The sequence below is a fragment of the Ornithorhynchus anatinus genome, chromosome 3 (genome assembly GCF_004115215.2).
Source record: "Ornithorhynchus anatinus isolate Pmale09 chromosome 3, mOrnAna1.pri.v4, whole genome shotgun sequence".
NCBI lineage: Eukaryota > Metazoa > Chordata > Mammalia > Monotremata > Ornithorhynchidae > Ornithorhynchus > Ornithorhynchus anatinus.
Window position 1 is genome coordinate 107,939,674 of NC_041730.1, and position 23,362 is coordinate 107,963,035.

At 41.1% G+C, this 23,362-nt stretch overlaps 1 protein-coding gene across 2 annotated transcripts in view; it reads right to left on the bottom strand.

The window, feature by feature from the left end:
* Positions 1 to 23,362, bottom strand: part of PRKG1 (protein kinase cGMP-dependent 1) — a 1,170,280-nt gene that overhangs the window by 451,230 nt on the left and 695,688 nt on the right. The gene's annotated exons all lie outside the window — the stretch shown is intronic.

Sequence of the window (23,362 nt, forward strand, 5' to 3'; positions counted from 1 at the left end):
AATAAGTTATTCCTGCACAAGAATGAAAATTAAAAATACTTCCTACACATTTTAAACAAAGGTAACAAGAGGGGCTTCATTAAAATGACAGGTATGTTTACCTATATACACAATCTTAAAACTGATGGATGTTTTTAGTAATGATTTCCAAAGGAAGAGGTTGTTAGAAAATGACAGTTTAAAATGACCTTAGGTACATATAATGGAAGTGTATGGGGGGTAAGGTAGCAGAAAGAGGAAAAGTACTTGAGTAGTATTTACTATCTTTATTGTTAAATTGTACTCTCCCAAATGCTTACTACAGTGCTTTGCACAAGTAAGCACTCAACAAATATGATGGAATAAATGAATGAATGATTTTTATGCAGGAGTTCCAAGATCCCATACAATTGAGGCTTCCTAGAATGGTGTTAGTAACCCAACATAATCTTGGCTCCATTTGTGAAACATATCAACTTTGTTATAAAACACACTATTTACCAAATCATACTTTCTGAGAACTGAAATTGTTAAGAAATTTAAATCTACTTCTGAAGCCGCCTTGACATTCATTAAAAGTAAGAATCTTGTCTACTCTCCTTCCTAAGACCATTACACCATTCACTGTACTGGAAGAATGGAAAGGCTGATAATAATAATAATAATAATAATGATTGTGGTATTTGTTAAGCGCTTACATTGCGCTATGCGCTGGGCTGGTTACAAGCAATTTGAGTTGAACACAGTCCCTGACTCATAGAGGACTCACAGTCTTAAACCCCATTCTACAGATGAGATAACTAAGGCACAGCACAGAGAAATGACTTGCCCAAAGTCACACAGCAGACAAGTGGTGGAGCCACAATTAGAGCCCAGGTCCTTCTACCAGGTCTATGCTCTATCCACTAGACCACACTGCTTCCTGATAATTACTGGTAATTCAGGAATTTGGGGCCACATTATTGGATTGCTCATGTCAACAGACTGTTGCCACACCCACTGGAAGCATCTTTAATAATAATAATAATAATATTCATTCAATAGTATTTATTGAGCACCTACTATGTGCAGAGCAATGTACTAGTGACAACAATAGTATTTGTTAAGTTCTATGTGCCAGGACCTCTCCTAAGCACTGGGGGAGATACAGGATCATCAAGTAGGACACAGTCCTGTCTCACATGGGTATCACAATCTACATAGGAGGGAGAACTGGCATTGAATCCCATTTTCTAGATGAAATGACTGAGGCACAGAGAAGTAAAGTGACTTGTCCAAGGTCACACAGCAGGGAAGTGGTAGAGCTGGAACTATAGTCCTCTAGACTGTAAACTTATTGTGGGCAGGGAACGTTTCCTCAGTTCCCATTCTTACAAGCATTCCTTGTTCTTTCTTTCTGACTTTTTCTAAATCTTCCTGAAAACTAGGACCAGCATTTTATTTTTGGTTTTAATTCCACTGGAGTAGTACTGGGAAAGGACATAGAGAAAGGAAGTGAGAAAAGACAAATTGGAGAGAAAAAAGAAAGGAGAAATGGGAACAGGTAGCTAACTGCCACCAAGAAAAGGAATATTTTTCCACAGCTTTAGGTGAATGAGCTAGGATCATGCGATTAGAGCTCGCTGCTTCAGAAACCTGTACTAAACTCTAAAGTCCAATGAACACAGCAAAATTACAGTCGAATAGAAGCTTCCAAATTTCAATGCAAACTGAAATTGTGTTTTTATCTCTTCCCCATCTGTCAGTCTTTTGATTCATTCAACCCAGATGAGGTTTAAGGGAAAAGTAAAGACTGGATGGTAAGTGCAATTATATATCCAATCTGGTCTGAGATCAAATATGGAGGAAAAGTCAAAAAAGAGAAGCACAAATAATCTCTACCAGCACTTCCTGTCCTCTTTCCTTCCCTACCTCCAGATTCTCACCTTCCCACTCCCACATCAAGTTCCAAATAGTTGACATAGAGTTTCCCTGCATCACAGTTGTCCAAAAGGGCTACCTACTCCTCAACCCCACACTGCTTCTATTCAGGACTGTTGTGCCTATATGAGGTCACTCTAAGTTGCCCCATCTGTCTGACAAATAGCACTTGGTTTTAATCAGGAAGGAATTCTATTAGAAGCACCAAGTAAATGATAAAATGGGTATCATGTATCTTGTAATTAAAACAGAGTTGTAATTAATTTATGATCAGGCATTATCCAAGTATTTCTCATGATGATATTTAAAGAATTAGTATCTTTCCAAGATTTATTATTAAAATATTTAATCTAAATGAATGACACATTTAAGGTAGCAAAAAACATTTTAGAGAAGCAATTCTTATCCTTCTTTTGAATCTTCTCAGTAAAAGCAAAGTCCTTTACTTTCAATCATATTTAGGTATTTGTTACTATGTGCCAGACGCTGTATTAAGCACTGGGGTAGATACAAGCTAATCAAGCTGGACATACTCCATGTTCCACATAGGGCTCACAATCTCAATCCCCATTTTACATATGAGGTAACTGAGGCACAGAAGAGTTAGGTGACTTGCCAAAGGTCACGTAGCAAAACAAAGGTCACATTTACCTCATGTGTAAAATGGGGATAAAGATGTTATGTGGGACAGGGACTGTGTCCAACCTGATTAGCTTGTATCTACCCCAATGCTTAGTAGAGTGACAATAAGCATTTAACAGATACAACTTATTCATATGCATGTTTACTGTATGTAGAGCATTGTACTATACACTTGTGAAAATTCAGTATAACAGAGTTGGTAGTTACTTTTCTTGCCCACCATGAGCTTTCAGTCTAGAAGATCGTACTAATACTTTCAGCTAGTCGTTGGCTGGTAATACTCTCCCAACCACTTAGTATAGACTTCTGTCCACTTAGTACAGACATCTGTACACAGTAAGCACTCAATAAATGCAATTGATTTATTATTAAGCTCTTAGGAAAGTACAATACAATAAAGATGGTAACTCACAACCATCTGACATCAGATAGACCTCTTTCATATCTGATGGACAATCACTCTCCACATCTTCAAAGCTTTATTAAAGGTACATCTCCTCCAAGAGGTCTTCCACAATTGAGCCCTCATTTCCTCTTATCCTGTTCTCTTTTCTGTTGTCCTTGCACTTGTATATTAACTCTTAATTTACCCCTCCCTCAGCCCCACAGAACCTATGTGTATATCTGTAATTCATTTATGTACATTGTGCCTCCCATCTAGACTGTAAGAACTCTGTGGGCAGTAAACTGTCTACCAACTCTGCTACATTGTACTCTCCTATGTGTTTAGTTCAATTTGCTGCATACAGAAAGTGCTCAATTATTAGGATTTATTGATTGATAAAGGCAATCCCTCCCAAAAAGAACTTCCAGGCTATAGGAACTGTATTTTTAGAATACAAACATACCAAATGAGGTGTCAGTAATATGAAATCTTCTGTAGATAGTGATTTGTGAGAAGATAATTTCTTTCAGAAGTAATTACCTTGCTCCAAATAAAAGGGACAGGCCTCTAAAATACAGGTGGAAAGAGGTAGGTAATGAGAGAAAAAGCTGCCTCTCTACTGAATGGAAATGGTGGGTCTGAAGCCAACACAGTATTCTCCCATGGCTTCAGCTATCATCCTTTTACATATGATTCCCAAATTTACATGGTCAGCCCTGATCTCTCTCCTCTGCATAATCACTTTCCTGCTCTCTTTAGGACCTTTGGACATCTTCATGATAAGACATCTGACTTCAAGACTTGGATGACCTGCTAATACTACGTAGTTCATTCATTCATTCAATAGTATTTATTGAGCACTTACTATGTGCAGAGCACTGTACTAAGCGCTTGGAATGAACAACTCGGCAACAAATGAGACAGTCCCTGCCATTTGACAGGCTTACAGTCTAATCGGGGGAGACAGACAGACAAGAACAATGGCAATAAATAGAGTCAAGGGGAAGAACATCTCGTAAAAACAATGGCAACTAAATACTACATAGTTAACATACCCAAATCAGACTCCCTCATCCTAACACCCCGAACCCTGTCTTTCCCATGTCTTCCCATGTAGACAACACCACTATCTTCCCTGTCACACAGGCCTGTAATGGCATAGTGACTACAGCATGGGCCTGGAAATCATAAGGTCATGGCTTCTAATCCTGGCTCCATCACTTGTCTGTGTAAGCTTGAGCAAATCACTTCACTTTGCTGGGCCTCAGTTACTTCATCTGGAAAATGGGGTTTGAGACTGTGATTCCCACATGGGAGAGGGACTGTAGCCAACTCGATTTACTTGTTTTCACAACAGTGCTTAATACAGTGCCTGGTACATAGTAAGCACTTAACAAACACCATCATCATTATCATTATTATCGACCTGCATTTCAACCTACATATTCATATGTTACCAAATCCTGTCAGTTTTACCTTCACAACATCACTAGAATCCGAACTTTCCTCTCCAAACTGCTATCATGGTGATCCAAGTACTCATCATAACCCAAGTACACTATTGCATTACTCGCCTCACTGACCTCCCTAACTCATATCTCTACCCACTCAGATCCTCACTTCATCCAATCCTCACCTCACTCCTCTGCCTGCATCACTTTTCTAAAAAATCACTCAGTTCACATATCCTCACTCCTCAAAAAACTCAAACGGTTGTCCATCCACCTTTGCATTAAACAGAAATACTTTACCGTAAATGTTAAAGCACTCAATCAGCTCAACTCCACCTATTTTAACCTCACTAATTTCCTACTACAACCAAAGCCAAATGTTTTGCTCTTCCAACACCAACCTACTTATTGTACCTCAGTTTTGTCTATCATTCATTCATTCCTTCATTCAATAGTATTTATCGAGCACTTACTATGTGCAGAGTACTATACTAAGTGCTTGGAATGTACAATTTGGCAACAGATAGAGACAATCCCTGCCCAATGACGGGCTTATAGTCTAATTGGCAGAGACAGACAGCAGAACAAAACAGAACAAAACAAAAACAAGACAACATTATCACGATAAATAGAATCAAGGGGATGTACACCTCATTAACAAAATAAATAGGGTGATAATATATACAAATGAGCACAGTGTTGAGGGGAAGGGAAAGGGGCAGGGGGAAGAGCAGAGAGTAGGGTGGGGAGGGGAGGGAGAGCAGAGGGAAAGGAAGCTCAGCTGAGGGGAGGGGAAGGGGGAAAAGGGGAAGGGGGAGGGGCAGAAGGTGGTGGGGAAGCAGAGGGAAAGGGGTGGGTTCAGTCTGGGAAGGCCTCTTGGAGGAGGTGAGCTCTTAGTAGGGCTTTGAAGAGGGGAGGAGAGTTAGTTTGGTGGATGTGAGGAGGTAGGGCATTCCAGGACAGCGATAGGACATGGGCCAGGGGTCGATGGCGGAATAGGCATGAACGGTGAAGAGGTGAGCAGCAGAGGAGCGGAGTGTATGCGGTGGGCAGTAGAAAGACAGGAGGTAGGTGAGGAAGGATGGGGCAAGGTGATGGAGAGCTTTGAAGCCAAGATCTTTCACTCATGTGCTACATCTGGCCTGAAACTCTCTCTCCCTTCCCATATCAATCAGAATACCAACCTTCCAACCTTCAAAGCTTTATTTATATCACATCTCCTCCAGGAGGTGTCCCTCCAACTAAGCCCTCATTTCCCCTATTTCCACTCCCAAATGTTTCATCTGTTTTATAGTCACTCCACCTTCAACACTACAGCATTATGTCCATATCCATAGTTTATTTTAATGTCTGTCTCCTCTTCTAGACTGTAAACTCCCTGTGGGCAAGGAATGTGTACCAATAACTCTGATGTATTGTAATCTCCCAAGCACTTAATACAATGCTCTGCACTCAGTAACACTCAATAAATATGATTGATTAACTGATTGATAATTGCTGTAAAGGTAGTAGAAAGTAGTGAGTAATGCTTGTTCATAATTGCGTTATACCTGATCGTTAGATATGGACTTCAGAAGCAACTTTGTGGAATTCACCTTATGAGTTAATCTAATATCTATTGAGCCCTTAGAGGGCTCACACCTTCTACTAGATAATATGCATAAGAAGAAGTATGTTCCTTGTTCTCAAGGAGCCTAGAATCAGCTTAAATAAAAAAGAGCCAACTACTTTGGTCAGGGAAAATTGAAAATTTTCATTGAAATTTTACCCATGGCAATTCACTATCAGTGATGACTAATATCTTGGGAACTAGAGAAAAACTGCAACAGAAAAGATAGCATAACTTTTGAAAGTGTTTCATGAAAGATATTTTGGGACTTTCACTTCAAATTCAGCTCAGGCTTAATGTTTACAAAATAATGATACTGGCCAATGTGATTCATGAGAAGAGATTTGGATACTCCGTACATAACTGATTAAATATTTGCATTTGTCTGATAATAGCCACATTGCTCCATCACAATAGCATCCTTTTTACTATGAAATCTTTCTGTTCGGGCATTGGTGAGTCCAATTTGCTATCTCTCCTTCATTTGGGCACCAATGCCAAAAAAGCTAACAATTCCAAGGTCCAAGAGGGTTTTGGTTCAGTATATTCAAATTCATGCTCATAACACTTTTGTTGCTTGACTTGGCTGGTTCTGCAAGATGATGAATGACAAGAAGACCCTATAGTAACTTCCCTATGGTGAGGTAGCATTAGTCTATTCTAAGCAAAGTGGGCAGAGAATATGCCATCAATTTCACCAAAGCATGATGGAAACTACTTAATAATAATTATTATTATTATTATAATTATTATTGTGTTATTTTTAAAGTGCTTACTATGTGCTAAGCACTGTATTTAAGCACTGGGGTAGGTACAAGATAATTAGGTTCCACAAGGATAGGGGTTCACAGACAAAACAGGAGGGAGATCAGGTACTGAATCCCCATTTTGCAGATGAAGGAACTGAGGCACAAAGAACTTAAGTGACATGTCCAAGATCACACAACACATATGTGGTGGAGCTGGGATTAGAACCCAGGTCTTCTTACTTCCAGGCCAGTGTATCTTCCACTAGACCACATTGCTTCTTATGGCTTTAAGCCTTATTAAAGCACTGAAAAGAAACCATGACAAACAGCTGCCCTTAATAGAGGAACTTAATTTGAGGAAAAACAGAGTCCAAGAGAAGGCCTGCCACTGGTGACAGATGGAAAACAGTAGCCATAATCCCAGACCAGATAACAAACTACCTGTGCTTACTGCAGAAAGAACAGAAGTCTCTAAATGATTCCTCCAGTCACATGAACAAAAGGGAAACACTGTACCTGGCAAATTGTCTTCAAATACAAAAATACCGATAAATTAGAACTGTAGAAGTCACTGTTATTACAACCTAATGATTTATATCTTGGGAGAAAATTCTGCATAAATATACACTGTAAAATAGGGCCCAAAGAAACAAAATCAACATACACTGAAAAACATATAGTTTTTGAACGATGCTACATTGAAGAAGGAAGATAAGGGCAATAGTCATTGTGTTACCAAATGAATGCCACATGTCTCACTTTCAGGGACTGATATAAACAGTCTTGGACCTTAGAGTGGGGAGGGAAGTAACCACATTAGAGCCATTACTCATAAAACATGAATCACTACAACATCAAATTATCCTGATAACAAGCCCTGCCAAATATAGGGATGACTTGCAAATAAAAAAGGCAATGCGGAGGAATGTAAAATAGTGAGAGTTAAAGCTGCATTCAGTCAGACACCTTCAGCAAAGATCAATTTAACTTCTTAAAAGATCAATCAACTTTTTTCTCTTCCTGTTCAGGTATTCAAAGCTCTGACTTTATTCTTAAGGCCCTTTAGATGTTGCCCTGGACTAGGGCATCTCATTGAGATTACTTTCACACTTTCTAGACTTATTTTTCATTATGAAATTGATTTCGTGTCTCCAGGACTGTCCTCTTTTCAATCTCTCCCTGGTCTTTTCCCGCCAGGTGCCAGTGAAATTTTTCTCATTAACAGCACAGATTCTTCTTGCCTAATGCTCTTTCTTCGTAGTGTGCACATGGAAGAAAGACTCATCAAAAAAGCTTCTAAGGGAGGTGTGAAGTTTTGTGAAGTGGAACTGGGAAGACATCTTGGGCAGAGAAGTGGCATGAGCATTCTAGACTGAGACTATAGATTGTAAACTCATTATGGCAGGCAGCGTATCTGTTAATTCTATTATATTGTACCCTCCCATGCACTTAGTACCGTGCTCCGTCCATAGTAAGTGATCAATAAATGACACTGATTGATGAGCAGGACCCAAGGGTGTGAAGCTAGAGAGGATGGTTAGGCAACTACCTTAGGGAGAGTTGAGATTAGACTATCTACTCTTTGTTTGTTTTTTGTTTTTTTTAATTTTCCATAAGACAGAGTTGTTGTACCACGGAATCTTCCTCAATGGGCTACTTCCAAGAACAGAGTCCTCATTTTATTCTATAGGACTCTTGATTTTTTAAAAAACCTAACATTTGAAAACTTGAGGTTTATCTGTCTCAACATATTGAAATAATTCCAGAGCCAGTATTATGTGATGGAAGTGCTAGAGAAGAATTGCAATTCTTATACTAATAAAGCCATTCATTCACAACTAATTAAATGAGTAGTTTGGATGGTTACATCCATGCCTGGTGGAAAGGCATAGGACTGGGTACAGGAGAGATGGGTTCTAACCCTGACTCTGCCACATGCCTGATGTGTGACCTTGGACAAGTCAATTAACTTTGCTGATCTTTTGTTTCCTCACTTGTAAAATGAGGATTAAATATCTGTTCTCTTATCCTTTAGACTGTGAGCCCTGGGGGGGTATTTTGCAAGTCCCTATTTTTGCCCTTCTTCTTGTACTGAAAATAACCCCCTCATGAACAGCATGGGGAATAACAGGAGGCCTCTGCAGACCTGTTTGTGAATGTACTGTTATACAGCTTTTGTTTTGGTTTGGGTCTGGTTCTGGAACTTGATATTCACCCCACCCTCAGCCCTTCAGCAATAATGTAAATTTCTGTAATTTAAAATCTGTGTCCCTCTTGTAGACTGTGGACAGAGAATATCCTTGCCAACTCTATTGCATTGTAGTTATCCAAGAGATTAGTATAGTGCTCAGCACACAGTGAACACTCAATATCATTGTTTATTTCATTGTTGCCTGGAGGGAGGTGGTAGCACAAACAACAGTCAATCAATCAATGATATTTACTGAGAATTTACTGTATGCCAAGCACTCTACTTAAGCACTTGGGAGAGTACAGTACAATAGAGTTGGAAGAAACATTCCCTGCCTACAGGGAACCTTTGGTCTAATGAGGGAGACAGGCCTGAATATCAATAAATAAATTACAGACGTACATAAACTCTGTGGGGTTGAATGTGGGATATCAGGTACTCAAAGGGACAAAGGAATGTGTTTTAAAGTTAATATAATCTGGCAGCAGAATTAAACCCATTTTGATTCAGAGATCTGTGAGATTAGGTAAAGAATCAAAGTTTCACCTGCATGTCACAGACCCAAATAGTTTTCACTACTTAAGTGAGGAGACTCATTCTTGGCAACATAATATTGGAATGATCCTGTATGGACCTGGGTTAAAATTACAATAAATTTGGAAGGCTTTTCAACAAACCCAACCACCCATCAGGGGTTTAATTTCCTCCCTTTATAACAATTTCCTTATAAACATGTGTGAACAGTGTGCTCACAATTCTCTTTCAAACTGACTTTGTTGTAATGTAAACTGGCTGCTTGGATTCTGCTTTGGAGGTTAAAATGCAAAAATATTTCTCACCTGATATCACGATTCATTACTCCTCCACAAACCTACCCTTTAAAGATGTGACCTTGTATGTTAGAACATTCTTCCACTAACATTTTCAAAGGGCAAACCTTCATGGTGCTATCAAAATGTCCTTCATCGTTCACAGTGTTTCTGTGACAGGTATTTGCAATGTGCTTCCCTACACTGCCCTGGAAAGAAGTCTTCTCCAGTGAACAGCACCCCTCTTGGCTGGAAGGAAGGGAGAGGTACGTGGGTAGGAACTAACACTCCCCAAAAATCCTCAAAAGGACCCACCTTTTTGTTCTTTGCTTATCTGACAGCAGTGATTTAAAGGGAATTTCAAACTATTCTCTTGACCTAGAACTGCCTCTCCCATCCCTACAAATCCACCAGACCTTACCTTGCCCATCTTGAAAGGCCTCCAGAAATCCTTCTTTTCCAATAAACCTTTACCTGTAAATTTATATCACCCTCATCACTTCAAACTGACATCAAATCTTAGCCCCCTGTATTTTATTCCTAAACCATTTATTATGTGTTTACTAGGCTTCAAAGCATTGCAAAACACTAGGGTAGAAACAAAATAGTCACTGCCTACACACGTATATTTGTATAGCGAGGTATTCAATTGTTCTATCCTGACATACTTGTACTAATGAATATTTGTGGGTCACACATAGCTCCTTTAGCAGGAACTATAGGTAAACACTTTTTTCCAAAGTGTGCATTACATCATAAACTCCTTGAAGGGAAGGAGCATGTGTCTTTTGCTGTCCTCTCCATAGGACTTAGTATGATTTACACTCAGAAAAGATTCAATAAATTCCATTGATTAATTGTTAGGAAGGGATTATTCATTGATTCAATCATATTGTACATTCCAAGCACTTAGTACAGTGCTCTGCACATAATAATGATGGTATTTGTTAAGCGCTTATTATGTGCAGAGCACTGTTCTAAGCGCTGGGGTAGACACAGGGGAAACAGGTTGTCCCACGTGGGGCTCACAGACTTCATCCCCATTTTACAGATGAGGTAACTGAGGCACAGAGAAGTGAAGCGACTTGCCCACAGTCACACAGCTGGCAAGTGGCAGAGCCGGATTTGAACTCATGACCTCTAACTCCAAAGCCCGGGCTCTTTCCACTGAGCCACGCTGCTTCTCTAGTGCACACAGTAAGCACTCAATAAATACTACTGAATATTTATTGGGTGCTTACTGTGTGCAAAGCACTACCTAATAATAATTACAATTATGATATTTATTAAGTGCTTACTATGTGCCAGACACTGTAACTAAGTGCTGGGGTAGATACAAGCAAATCAGGTTAGACATAGTCCCTGTCCCATGTGGGGCTCACAGTCTCAATCCCCATTTTACACATGAAGTAATTGAAGCACAGAGAAGTGAACTGATTTACCCAAGGTCACACAGCAGACAAGTGGCAGAGCCTGGATTAGAACCCATGACCTTCTGACTCCCAGGCCCATGTACTATCCACTATGCCATGCTGCTTTGCTTAGTAAAGTAGAGGGACTGCGTCCATGGGTGCCCGCCTACTAATTTTCCCTCTCTGGAGAGAGAATCCTGTTAAATCAATCATATTAAGTCCTTATTATGCACCAAGCACTATTTTCAATGCCAGAGAAGTTGGAATTGAATTCCACAGAACATGATGATTCTGTGACATTTTGAATCTCAAGGAAACTTGGGAGAGAAACAATCAAGAAAAATAAACCTGAACAATGACAAAGCATATTCCCCTTAAATTTATTTCTTGAGGGGCTAGATCACCTCTATTCATGCAGTTGTACTCTACCAAACACTCAGTAAAGAGTGATAGCCCAGCACTTAGTAGTAGCATTTAAGCACTTATCCCAGCACATAGTAAGTGCTTAAGAAATGCCATAAAAGTAAGCACTCAATAAACACTATTAATTATTAATTGATCACTCAATAATAATAATAATGTTGGCATTTGTTAGCACTGACTATATGCAGAGCACTGTTCTAAACACTGGGGTAGATACAGGGTCATCAAGTTGTCCCACGTGAGGCTCACAGTTAATCCCCATTTTACAGATGAGGTAACTGAGGAACAGAGAAGTTAAGTGACTTGCCCACAGTCACACAGCTGACAAATGGCAGATCCGGCATTCAAACCCATGACCTCTGACTCCCAAGCTTGGACTCTTTCCACTGAGCCACGTTGCTTACCCCCTCCTACCTTACCTCACTGATCTACTACAACCTTATCTGCACACACCATCCCTCTAACAGCCAACCAACTCTCTGGGGCTACGCACCACGACTGATTTTCCATATCCTCCCTCGGTCCTGGAACTCCCATCATATCTGTCTGTTACTCTCCCCACCTTTAAAGCCATCCTGTAATCATATCTCCTCTAAAAAGCTTTCCTGGTTAAGCCATCACTGTCTGTATCCACCTTCCTTCTGCGGTAACCCTGATCTTGGCCGGGTACTCCCTGAACCCTTTGGTATTCCCAGCCCCACAGCATTTATTTACATATCTTTATATTCTATTTCTGCCATTCCTAATTTATTTTAATGCTTGTCTGTCCCTATAAACTGTAAATTCCTGGAGTGCAGGAATTCATTCATTCAATTGTATTTATGAGCACTAACTGTAAGTGGAGCACTATATTAAATGCTGCGGAGAGTACCTTATAACAGTACACTTTAAACAATGAGCTTACAGTCCAGAGGGAGAGAGAGACATTAATGTAAATAAATACATCACCTTCACAATATTGCCAAGATCCACCCTATCCTCTCCATCCAAACAGCTATCGTGGTGGTACAGGCTCTCATAATACCCCAACTGGATTATTGTGTCAGCCTCCTCTCTGATCTCCCTTTCTCCTGTCTCTACCCACTCTATTCTTCATTCCGCTGCCCAGATCATCTTCCGGGAGAAGCAGCATGGCACAGTGGAAAGAGCCCGGGCTGAGGAGTCAGAGGTCATGGGTTCAAATCCCGGCTCTGCCGCTTGTCAGCTATGTGACTTTGGGCAAGTCACTTCACTTCTCTGGGCCTCGGTTGTGGCATTAATGGGCATTAAGACTGTGAGCCCCACGTGGGACAACCTGATCACCTTGTATTCTCCCCAGCATTTAGAACAGTGCTTTGCACAAGTAAGCACTTAACAAATACCATCATCATCATCATCTTCCTACAGAAACGCTCTGGGCATGTCACTCCCCTCCTCAAAAACCTCCAGTGGTTGCCTTTCAACCTTCGCACGAAACAAAATCTCTTCACTCTTGGCTTAAAGCTCTCCATCACCTTGCCCCCTCCTACCTCACCTCCCTTCTCTCTTTCTACTGCCCACCCCGCACACTCTACTCCTCTGCCGCCTACTTTCTTATGGTCCCCCGTTCATGCCTATTCCGCCATTGATCCCTGGCCCACGTCCTACCGCTGTCCTGGAATGCCCTCCCTCCTCACATCCTCCACAGTAACTCTCTTCTCCTCAAAGTCCTATGGAGAGCTCACCTCCTCCAAGAGGCCTTTCCAGAGTGAGCCCCCCTTTCCCTCTGATCCCCATCCCCTCCCTTCCCACCCCCTACCCTTTGCTCTTCCCCTTCTCCTCCCCTCTGCATTGTGCTCATTTGTATATATTATTACCCTATTTATTTTGTTAATGAGGTGTATATCTCGTTGATTCTATTTATCTTGATGATGTTGTCTTGTTTTGTTTTGTTCTGTTTTGCTTTGTTTTCTGTCTCCCCAGTTTGGACTGTGAACCCGTCTTTAAGAAGGGATTGTCTTTATCTGTTGCCGAATTGTACCTTCCAAGTGCTTAGTACATAGTAAGCGTTCAATAAATACTATTGAATGAATATGTACATAAGTGCTTTGGAGCTGGGAGATGGGTTGAGTAAAGGGAGCAAGTCAGGGCAGCTTAGAAGGGAGGGAGAAGAAGAAAGGAGAGTTTAGTCCAGAATGGCATCTTGGAGGAGATGTGCCTTCAATAATACTCTGAAGGAGGGAGCAGGGGGATTCTGTTGGATATGAGGACGGTGAGTGTTCCAGGTCAGAGGAAGGATGTGGGCAAGTTGTTGGAGGTGAGAAAGATGAGATCGAGGTACTGGGAGAAAGTTAGCATTAAAGGAGAGAAGTGTGCGGGATGCGAGGTGAGGTTGGAGGGGGCACGGTGATTGAGCGTCTTTGTTTGATGAGGAAGTGAATGAGCAACCATTAAATGTTCTTGAGGTGTGGGGAAACATGGCCTGAACGTTTCATATATGAACTCTATTGCATTGTATTTTCCCAAGTTCTTAATAGAGTGCTCTGCACAAGGTAAGTGTAGAGAAGCAGTGTGGCTCACTGGAAAGAGCACGGGCTTTGGAGTCAGAGGTCATGGGTTCGAACCCCAGCTCTGCCACTTGTCAGCTGTGTGACTTTGGGCAAGTCACTTAACTTCTCGGTGCCTCAGTTCCGTCATCTGTAAAATGGGGATTAAGACTGTGAGCCCCACGTGGGACAACCTGATTCCCCTGTGTCTACCCCAGCACTTAAAACAGTGCTCGGCACATAGTAAGCGCTTAACAAATACCAACATTATTATTATTAAGTGTTCAATAAACACCATTGATTTATTTATTAATGATTGACTTCTAAATGGACAGGGGCAGGAAAAGAAGGCACAAGACTGGGGCCATAATATTTTCCGAGGACCTCTATAGGGGGTTGGATAGGAAACGGTTGACCATTTTAGTTCTGAGAAAACTGTAATATCAGTCCACCATCCCAAGCTTTGTTTTTATGGCATTTGTTAAGCACTTACTTTGGGAAAGGCACTGTACTAAGCCCTGGGGTAGATACAAACTAATCAGGCTCACAGTCTTAATCTCCATTTTACAAATGAGGCAACTGAGATACAAAGAAGTGAAGTGACTTGCCTAAGGACATACAGCAGACAAGTGGTGGATCCAGAATTAGAACCCAGGGCCTGACTCCCAGGCCTGTGCTCTAACCTCTTGGCCACATTACTTCCGCACGTATCCCTTCTCTCTTAGCAATCACAAGATCAGGGAAGGAAATGACACAGTATGGGACATGCATACTAAAAGTCCCAGAATGCTAGGGACTCTCTGGATGTGTCAGAGTATTTAAAAGGAACAAGAACACATAGGTTAATGCCAAGTAGAAGGATTAGGTGAGCAATAACACTCCCAATTCTGAGACATTTGTACTGTCTTGACATTTGTATTGTATTGACATTTGTATTGTCAGTCACAGTTGACTGGGACAGTCAAAAGTTTAGAGACTGTTCTAACTAAACCAGGGCAAATGATCAGCCATGAGGGGAACACAGATTCACAAGACTACACTAATAGTCTTGGCAATCGTAGGCCACATTCTCCAAACAGATTTAACCAGTAAAGACTTGTGTCAAGTCAATACTTCACAATCAATTATATTAAACTCACCCTGTTCTCAAATGATAATTCTGTTTGGGATGTGACTGAATGTTTAATAATTTTAAACTAGAACCTTCAAAGAGCCATTAAGTGATCTTTCTTCATGGGAAACAATGAACCTATATTTGGTTTGTCCTTTTCATAAGCAAGCTCATTAGGGAGGCTGTCAGCAAGAATGAGACATGAATTTTCACTTACCTCACATCTGGAATATTGACTAATGTCCAAAGACTCCAAAAGTCTGAGCCATGAATTTCTTCCATCCTGCCTAGCCCATTTCCCCATAGTTGATACCATGGCGGAACCATGTTATCAAAGTAAAGTGGCCTAATGGAAAGGGTATGGACTAAGGAATCAGAGGACCTGGGTTCTAATTCTAGCTCTGCCAAATGTCTGCTTGTGTGATCTTGGGCAAATTAATTAACTTCTTTATACCTCATTTACCTAATCTGTAAAATGGAGATTAAGATTGTTAGCCCCACATGGGACATGGACTGTATCCAACCTGATTAGTTGATATCTACCCCAGCACTTAGTACAGTGCCTGGAACATAGCACTCAATAAATACAATTAAAATAAAACAAAAGTAAACAAACCAAGAATAGCAACAAAAAATCCCCTGTCCTTCTCACCAGGTGCATGGAGATTTTGGAGATTCCCCCCCCCACAGGAAATTCTCTTCAAGTAAATCTAACAAGGGATGGGGGAGATTGAGGTTTAGTTGAGGCATTGTGTGGTCAGGAATGAACATCTTTGGCTCTTGTGATATTCTGGAAGTCTGAAAAGAGACTCCACCCTGGGACCTTTCACATCTAAGATAGAACGACTTTACTTGGGCTCACTCTGAAGATCAAGAAATCCTAACCTCACTACAAAAATCACCATGGTTAGAGAAGGGGAAAATAGACTTCCTTTCCTAAATGACCCTCCTTTTGCTGAACTATCATACCAGTGGTATTTCTCAGCCATCCTGACTTTTATAAGAATTCATTTGTAAAATCCCAGTCTCCTAGTAGTGTCATAGTAGTAATAGTAATGACATTTATTATGTACAAAGCTATGTACAAAGCATTTCACTAAACACGTATTAAGAAGTACAGGGATGAGATATAGATACGGTCCCCAAGGGCTCACAATTTAAAGGCAAGGGAGGGAGGATCTGGTAACAATGCGTCACTGTGACACTAAGACATCTACTTGGGGTTCTCCCATCACTTCAAACTTAATACACCTAAAACTGAACTTCTTATCTTCCCACCCAAACCCTGCCCTCCTGTTCACTTTCCCATCACTGTCGTTGGCACCACCATTTTCCTATCTCACAAGCCTGTAACCTTGGCATTATCCTCTTTCTCATTCAACCCACATATTCAAGCCATTACTAAATCCTTTCAGTTCTACCTTCACAACATCGCTAAAATCCACCCTTTCCTCGCCACCCAAACTGCTTCCACATAAAGCACTTATCCAATTCTGCCTTGTTTATTGCTTCAGCCTCTTTCCTGACCTCCCTGCCTCCTGTCTCCCCCATTCCAGTCCATACTTCATTCTGCTGCCTGAATCACTTTCCTTCAAAAACGTTCAGACCATGTTTCTCCACACTCCTCAAGAAACTCCAGTAGTTGCCCATCTACCTCCACATAAAACGGTGTGGCTTAGTGGAAAGAGCACAGACTTGGGAGTCAGTTGTGGGTTCTAATCCTGGCTCTGCCACCTGTCAGCTGTGTGACTTTGGGCAAGTCACTTAACTTATCTGTGCCTCACTGACCTCATCTGTAAAATAGGCATTAAAATTGTGAGCTCCACGTCGGACAAACTGATTACCTTGTATCTCCCTCAGTGCTTACAACAGTGCTTGGCAAATAGTAAAAGTTAACAAATATCATTATTATTACTATTATTATTATTATTATTATAAAACAAAAACCTCTCACCATTGGCTTTAATACATTCCACCATCTTGCTTCTTTCTACCACACCTGGCTATACTCCTACCATAACCTAGTCCACACACTTCATTCCTCAAATGTTAATCTTCTGTTACTCAATCTCCTCCATCTTGCCTCCTACCTCTTGCCCACATCCTACCTCTGGCCTGGAATGTCCTCCCTCCTCATATCAAACAGATAATTGCTTTCCCCCCCTTTAAGGTCTTATTGAAGGCACCTCTCCTCCAAGAAGCCTTAATAATAATGTTGGTATTTGTTAAGCGCTTACTATGTGCTGAGCACTGTTCTAAGCGCTGGGGTAGACATAGGGGAATCAGGTTGTCCCACGTGGGGCTCACAGTCTTAATCCTCATTTTACAGATGAGGGAACTGAGGCACAGAGAAGTTAAGTGACTTGCCCACAGTCACACAGCCGACAAGTGGCAGAGCTGGGATTCGAACTCATGAGCCCTGACTCCAAAGACCATGCTCTTTCCACTGAGCCACACTGCTTCTCTAAGCCCTTCCTTCCCTAAGACCTCCTCTCTTCTCCCATTCCCTTCTGCATCACCCTGACTTGCATCCTTCATTCACCCTCCTTCCCATTCCTAAAGCATACATATGTATACAAATATACATCCATAATTCATTTATTTATTTATGTATATCAATGTCTATCTCCCCTCTAGACTGTGAGCTCACTGTGGGCAGGGAATGTATCTGTTGTTGTATTGTACTCTCCCAAGTTCTTAATAGAGTACTTTGGACACAGTAAGCTCTCAGTAAATATGGCTGAATGAATGAATGACATAAACAAAGATGAAAAAAATATAATAAACAGGAATTATGCTAAGGGCTAATGTGTCTAAACAGTCACTCTGATCAATATGACCTTCCTAAGGGATGGAAGAGACCCTTCATCCCCTGGGCAAAGGTGGATGTTCCCCCATGGGCTGTGATCAGAGGTAAGAGATATGGCGAGTGGCCAGTATTGCACTCATTTCTAAGCAGTATCTGGCAGGATCTTGGGAGGAGGGGATGGCATTCTTTCTGCGAGGTTCCAATTCCCTGCAGGTTGGCACATTTTGAACAGTGTGAGTGGTCCAAAAATATCAGTCCTTGTTTTGCAAATGTCACCACACATCTGTGCACTGCAGCAAAACTCCTAGGCTTTAGTTCCTACTGATGTCTATTGACACTCCTTTGTCAACTGGGAGGAAACACTGCTTAAAAGCTAAAGTCTCATCTGGCTTGATTTACCAGGATATAATTTCAGGTAAACGTCCAATAAAAGGGACCTCCCACTGCAAATTTTTCCAACAAGTTCAGCGAAGTAACTTCTTGGCTTTTGGATTTTAAGTCTCTCTGGGGAGACTGTTTCCTCTTTCTAGTCTGTTATCATATATCCATGTGCACTGTGCATAAAGTTGGACTGAGGTTGGAAGACATAAATTCAGTGAATTCTTAATCAATCTGATTCCTTAAGGAAAAGAGTTGAACTATTGAAACTATCTGCCTAGAGGCCTTCTGAAGACTCCTACATATAGTGCCCAGTTTGTTCAGCATGCAGATATTCAAAAGGTGGTACCTCTCTATATTGCCACTGTGACATTACAATGATAATTTTGAGGGCTACTTTAGAGATTTCTTTAGAATTTGGGATGTGTTTGAATCCCCAAGTTCAAGTCCAGGGGACAACGGGCTTCATTCTGTTTGATTATAAATATGATTGATAGATTGATTGATACTTTCCTTTGTGACAGGAATCCTGAGAGTACTCCTGACATCCTGGGAGAGGCTGATCCCCTTCCCAGATTTCAGCCATAATCCCTACTTAAACTGCATTCCAGGATCTGCAGAACCTGTGGAGTAGGAGGTGGTAATACCCTTCCCATATAAATACACCAGTCCACGCCAGGGCACATTCATATTAACCAGTCTGCACCACACAAACACACATTCACACACGGTCTTCCTCGGGATGGGGTGAAAATACAAAGAAGAAGGGAAAGTCTCAGGATTTTTAGCAAATTAAAGATAAACCCAATCACTGAAACAAATGCATTTCCAAGTTGGCATCTATTTTCTCTCTCCCTCGAAGACTCATGGGATGAGATAATCATCCATGATAATAATTATTTTATTTGCTAAGTACTTACTATGTGACAGTGCTGTACTAAACACTGGGATTGTTACAGTAAGGTCAGAGCAAGTCCCTGTCACACATGAAATCAGTCTAAATACAAAGCAGAACAAATTGAATTCTCATTTTACAGATGAGGAAAACAAGACACAGAAATGTTAAGAGACATGCCCAGGTCACACAGCAAGTGGCAGAGCTGGGATTAGAATTTAGGTCCTTTGACTCCCAGGTTCACGATCTTTCCACTAGGTCACAAGAAGAATATCCTTCCCAAGGCAATTGATTTTTAATCAATTATTTTGAATTTTATAGGATTGTCTGAACACAGGAAAGATCACCAGGAATAGGGGATTCTCTAAAGAACTTCAACTTCTCCAACAGAAAAAATGGTAGACAACATTAAATGTCAAGTGGGCTCAGCTGTTTTGCATTTGGAAAATTGTGCAAATTTGGCAAATTGTGTGAATGATATTTATTTTTCTCGAAATTATTCAGGCAAACACACGGAGCCTCCATAGGCAGAGCAAGAAAACAATGAAGAATAGTTAGGAGAATGCAGGTGTTGATGTGTAAGTCATTCATTCAATCATTCAGTCATATTTATTGAGTGCTTACTGTGTGCAGAGCACTGTATGAATAGCAGGTGTAGAATTACATCCAGTATTGGCTGGATGGAGGTAGGACAGAATTATTTCATTTAGACCATGTCTACTCATAATGCCATTCTGTCCCCAACCACAGATAGCTTGCTAAGGTGAACAGGGCTTGGCAAACAATAAAGAATCAATAAATACCATTGATTGATTCATTGATTGGGATGGGGATTGTGCAAACGAAAAGTGGATTTTTAAAAGTCACAATTTAATTTCATTCCACACAGCTATTTACTGCAGGTATAAGAGTGACTTGGGAGAGAGCTGAGGGTGGAGACTCACTTTTACAGCACAGAAGGAGACATGGTAAACCATTTCCATGTTTTTACCAAGAAAACTCTATAGTTACACTACCAGAATGACTGCAGATCAAGATGGGGCGTTCTGGAAGAGATGTGTCCATGGCATCGCTATGGGTCAGAGATGACTAAACAGCACAATACAACAACAGGAAGAACCAAGAAAATTCTCCTAGAACTGAATGCAGAAGGTTCAGCATGTCTGTGGCTTTTTGTTATTTGTAGGTTCACTATGCCAACCTGCCAGCAGCTACTTGGAGATATGGCTCATAGAGAAGGAGGAAGAGGAGGAAGAGAAAGAAATAATTCAGGAAAGTTGTTGTGATCCCATTATCCTGCTTTAACTGCCAAGTAAATGATTTAAAACTCTCTGTACTGCAGGCTATATTCTATGTAGCTGGTTGAGTCTCTCCAGAACATTTCTTTCCCCTTCTTATACAACAGACCACCACTCTTCCAACCTTCAAAGCTTTATTAAGATCACATCTCCAAGGGGCCCTGCTTGACAAAGCCCTTAATATCCCTTCAGTGTCCTATGCATTTGTATCTGTATTCCTTTAACCAGTTAGTACTCACCCCAACCCCAGCTCCACAGTGCTAAGTAGTCAATCAATGAGCAGTTGCTGAATGCAGAAGTGCAGTGCAAAAGAGTTTGTGGATGTATTCCCCGGCCATCATGAGCTTACAGACCACCTATCTATATATCCATAATTTGTGTTAATTTCTGTCTCCCCTTCTGGACTCTAAGTCTACACACAGTAAGCACTAAAATCTGCCCTTTTCTATCCATCCAAACTGCTATCACATTGATCCAGGCATTTATTCTATCCTACCTTGACTATTTCATCAGCTTCTTTGCTGACCTCCCTGCCTTCTGTCTCTCCCCACTCACTCTAGTCCTTACTTCACTTTTTTGCTTGGATTTAAAAAACCTTTTCACCCATTTCCCCACTCTTCAAGAACCTCCAGTGGTTGCTCAGTCCACCTCCACATCAAACGGAAACTCCTTACCATTGGCTTTAAAGCAGTCAGCTCACGCTCTCCTATGTTCCCTCACCGATTTTCTACTACAATCCAGCATGTTCACTTAGCTCCTCTAAACAGCAACCTACTTGCTGTAGCTTGATCTCAGGTATTTCAGCACCAAACCCTTGCCCACATCTTGCCTCTGGCCTGGAACTCCCTCCCCATTCACATTCATTCATATCTAGAGAAGCAGCGTGACTCAGTGGAAAGAGCATGGGCTTGGGGGTCAGATGTCATGGGTTCTAATCCAAGCTCTGCCATCTGTCAGCTCTGTGATTTTTGTGAGCTCCACGTCGGACAATCTGATTACCTTGTATCTCCCTCAGTGCTTACAACAGTGCTTGGCAAATAGTAAAAGTTAACAAATATCATTATTACTATTATTATTATTATTATAAAACAAAAACTTTGGGCAAGTCACTTAACTTCTTGATGACTCCGTTACCTCATCTGTAAAATGGGGATTAAGACTGTGAGCCCCACATGGGATAACATGATTACTTTGTATCCTCCCCCAACCTCAGCACCTAGAACAGTGCTTGGAACATAGAACACTCTTAACCAATACCACTATTATTATCATTATTATTATCCAACAAATCTCCACTCCCCTACCTTTGAAGACTTATTGAAATCAGACCTCCACCAAGTAGCCTTCGCCAACAAAGCCCTCAACTCCCCTACTTCCTCTTCCTTCTACGTTGTCCTAACACTTGGATTTATACCTTTACTCACCCCACCCTCAGTCCCACAGCACTTACTTACATATCCATAATTTATTTTAATGTCTGTCTCCTCTTATATGCTGTAGACTCCTTCAGTCGATCAATCAATCATTTATTGAGCGCTTACTGAGAGTTATAGCACTTAACTATGCACTTAGGAGAGTACAGAGAGCAGGTAATATGACTACCAACTCTGTTATATTGCAGTCTCCCAAGTGCTCAATAAATATGATTGATTGATTTAAGAACAGCACTCTATAGTGGCAGTGTCTAATTTTCTGTCAACCACCACCTGTAAATACCCTCTCTCTCAGTCATCTAATCTGTTTTAAGCTTCACTATCTCTTCACTTCAATTTTTTTTTAATGGTATTTGTTAAGTGCTTACTATTCATTCATTCAATCATATTTATCAAGTGCTGTGCTTAGTGCATTGTTCTAAGCACTTGGGAAAGTAAAATACAGTAATAAACAGCCACATTCCCTGCCCACAATGAGCTTACATTCTAGATGGGAGGAGACAAACATTAATACAAATAAATAAAATTGCAGATATATCTATACATATATGCTGTGGAGCTGGTTGAAGAGCAAAGGAAGCAATTCAGGGTGACACAGAATGGAGTGGGAGATGAGGTAAAGCAGAGCTTAGTCTGGGAAGTCTTCTTGGAAGAGATGTGCCTTCAATAAGACTTTGAAGTGTAGGAGAGAGGGAGGGCGTTCCAGGCCAGAGGCAGGAAGTGGGTCAGGGGTCGGTGGTGAGACAGGCGAGTTTTAGGCACAGTGAGAAGGTTAGCATTAGAGGAGCAAAGTGTGTGGGCTGGGTTTTAGAAGGAGAGAAGTGAGGTGAAGTAAGAGGGGGCAAGGGGATGGAGTACTTTAAAGCCAATGGTGAAGGGGTTTTGTTTGATACGGAGGTGCATGGGCAACCACTAGAGATTTTTGAGGAGAGGGTTGACATGTCCTGAATGTTTTTATAGAAAGATGATCTGGGCAGCAGAGTGAAGTATGGATTGGAGTGAGGAGAGACAGGAGTTTAGGAGGACAGCAAGGAGGCTAATGCAGTAATCTAGGGAAGATAGCATGAGTGATTGTATTAATGTGTTAGCAGTTTGGATCGAGATGAAAGGTCCAATCTTGGTGATGCTGTGAAGGTGAGATGGACAGGATTTGGTAGCAAATTGAATATGTGAGTGCCAAGCACTGTTCTAAGTGCTGGGGTAGATACTAAGTGAGACATAGTCTTTGTTCCACATGGGGTATACAGGCTAAGTAGGAGGGAAAACAGCTATTGAAACCCCATTTTGAAGATGAGGAAATTAAGGCCAGAAGTTGTGTGACTTCTCCAAGGTGACACAGCAGGGAGAGGTGGAATCTGGATTAG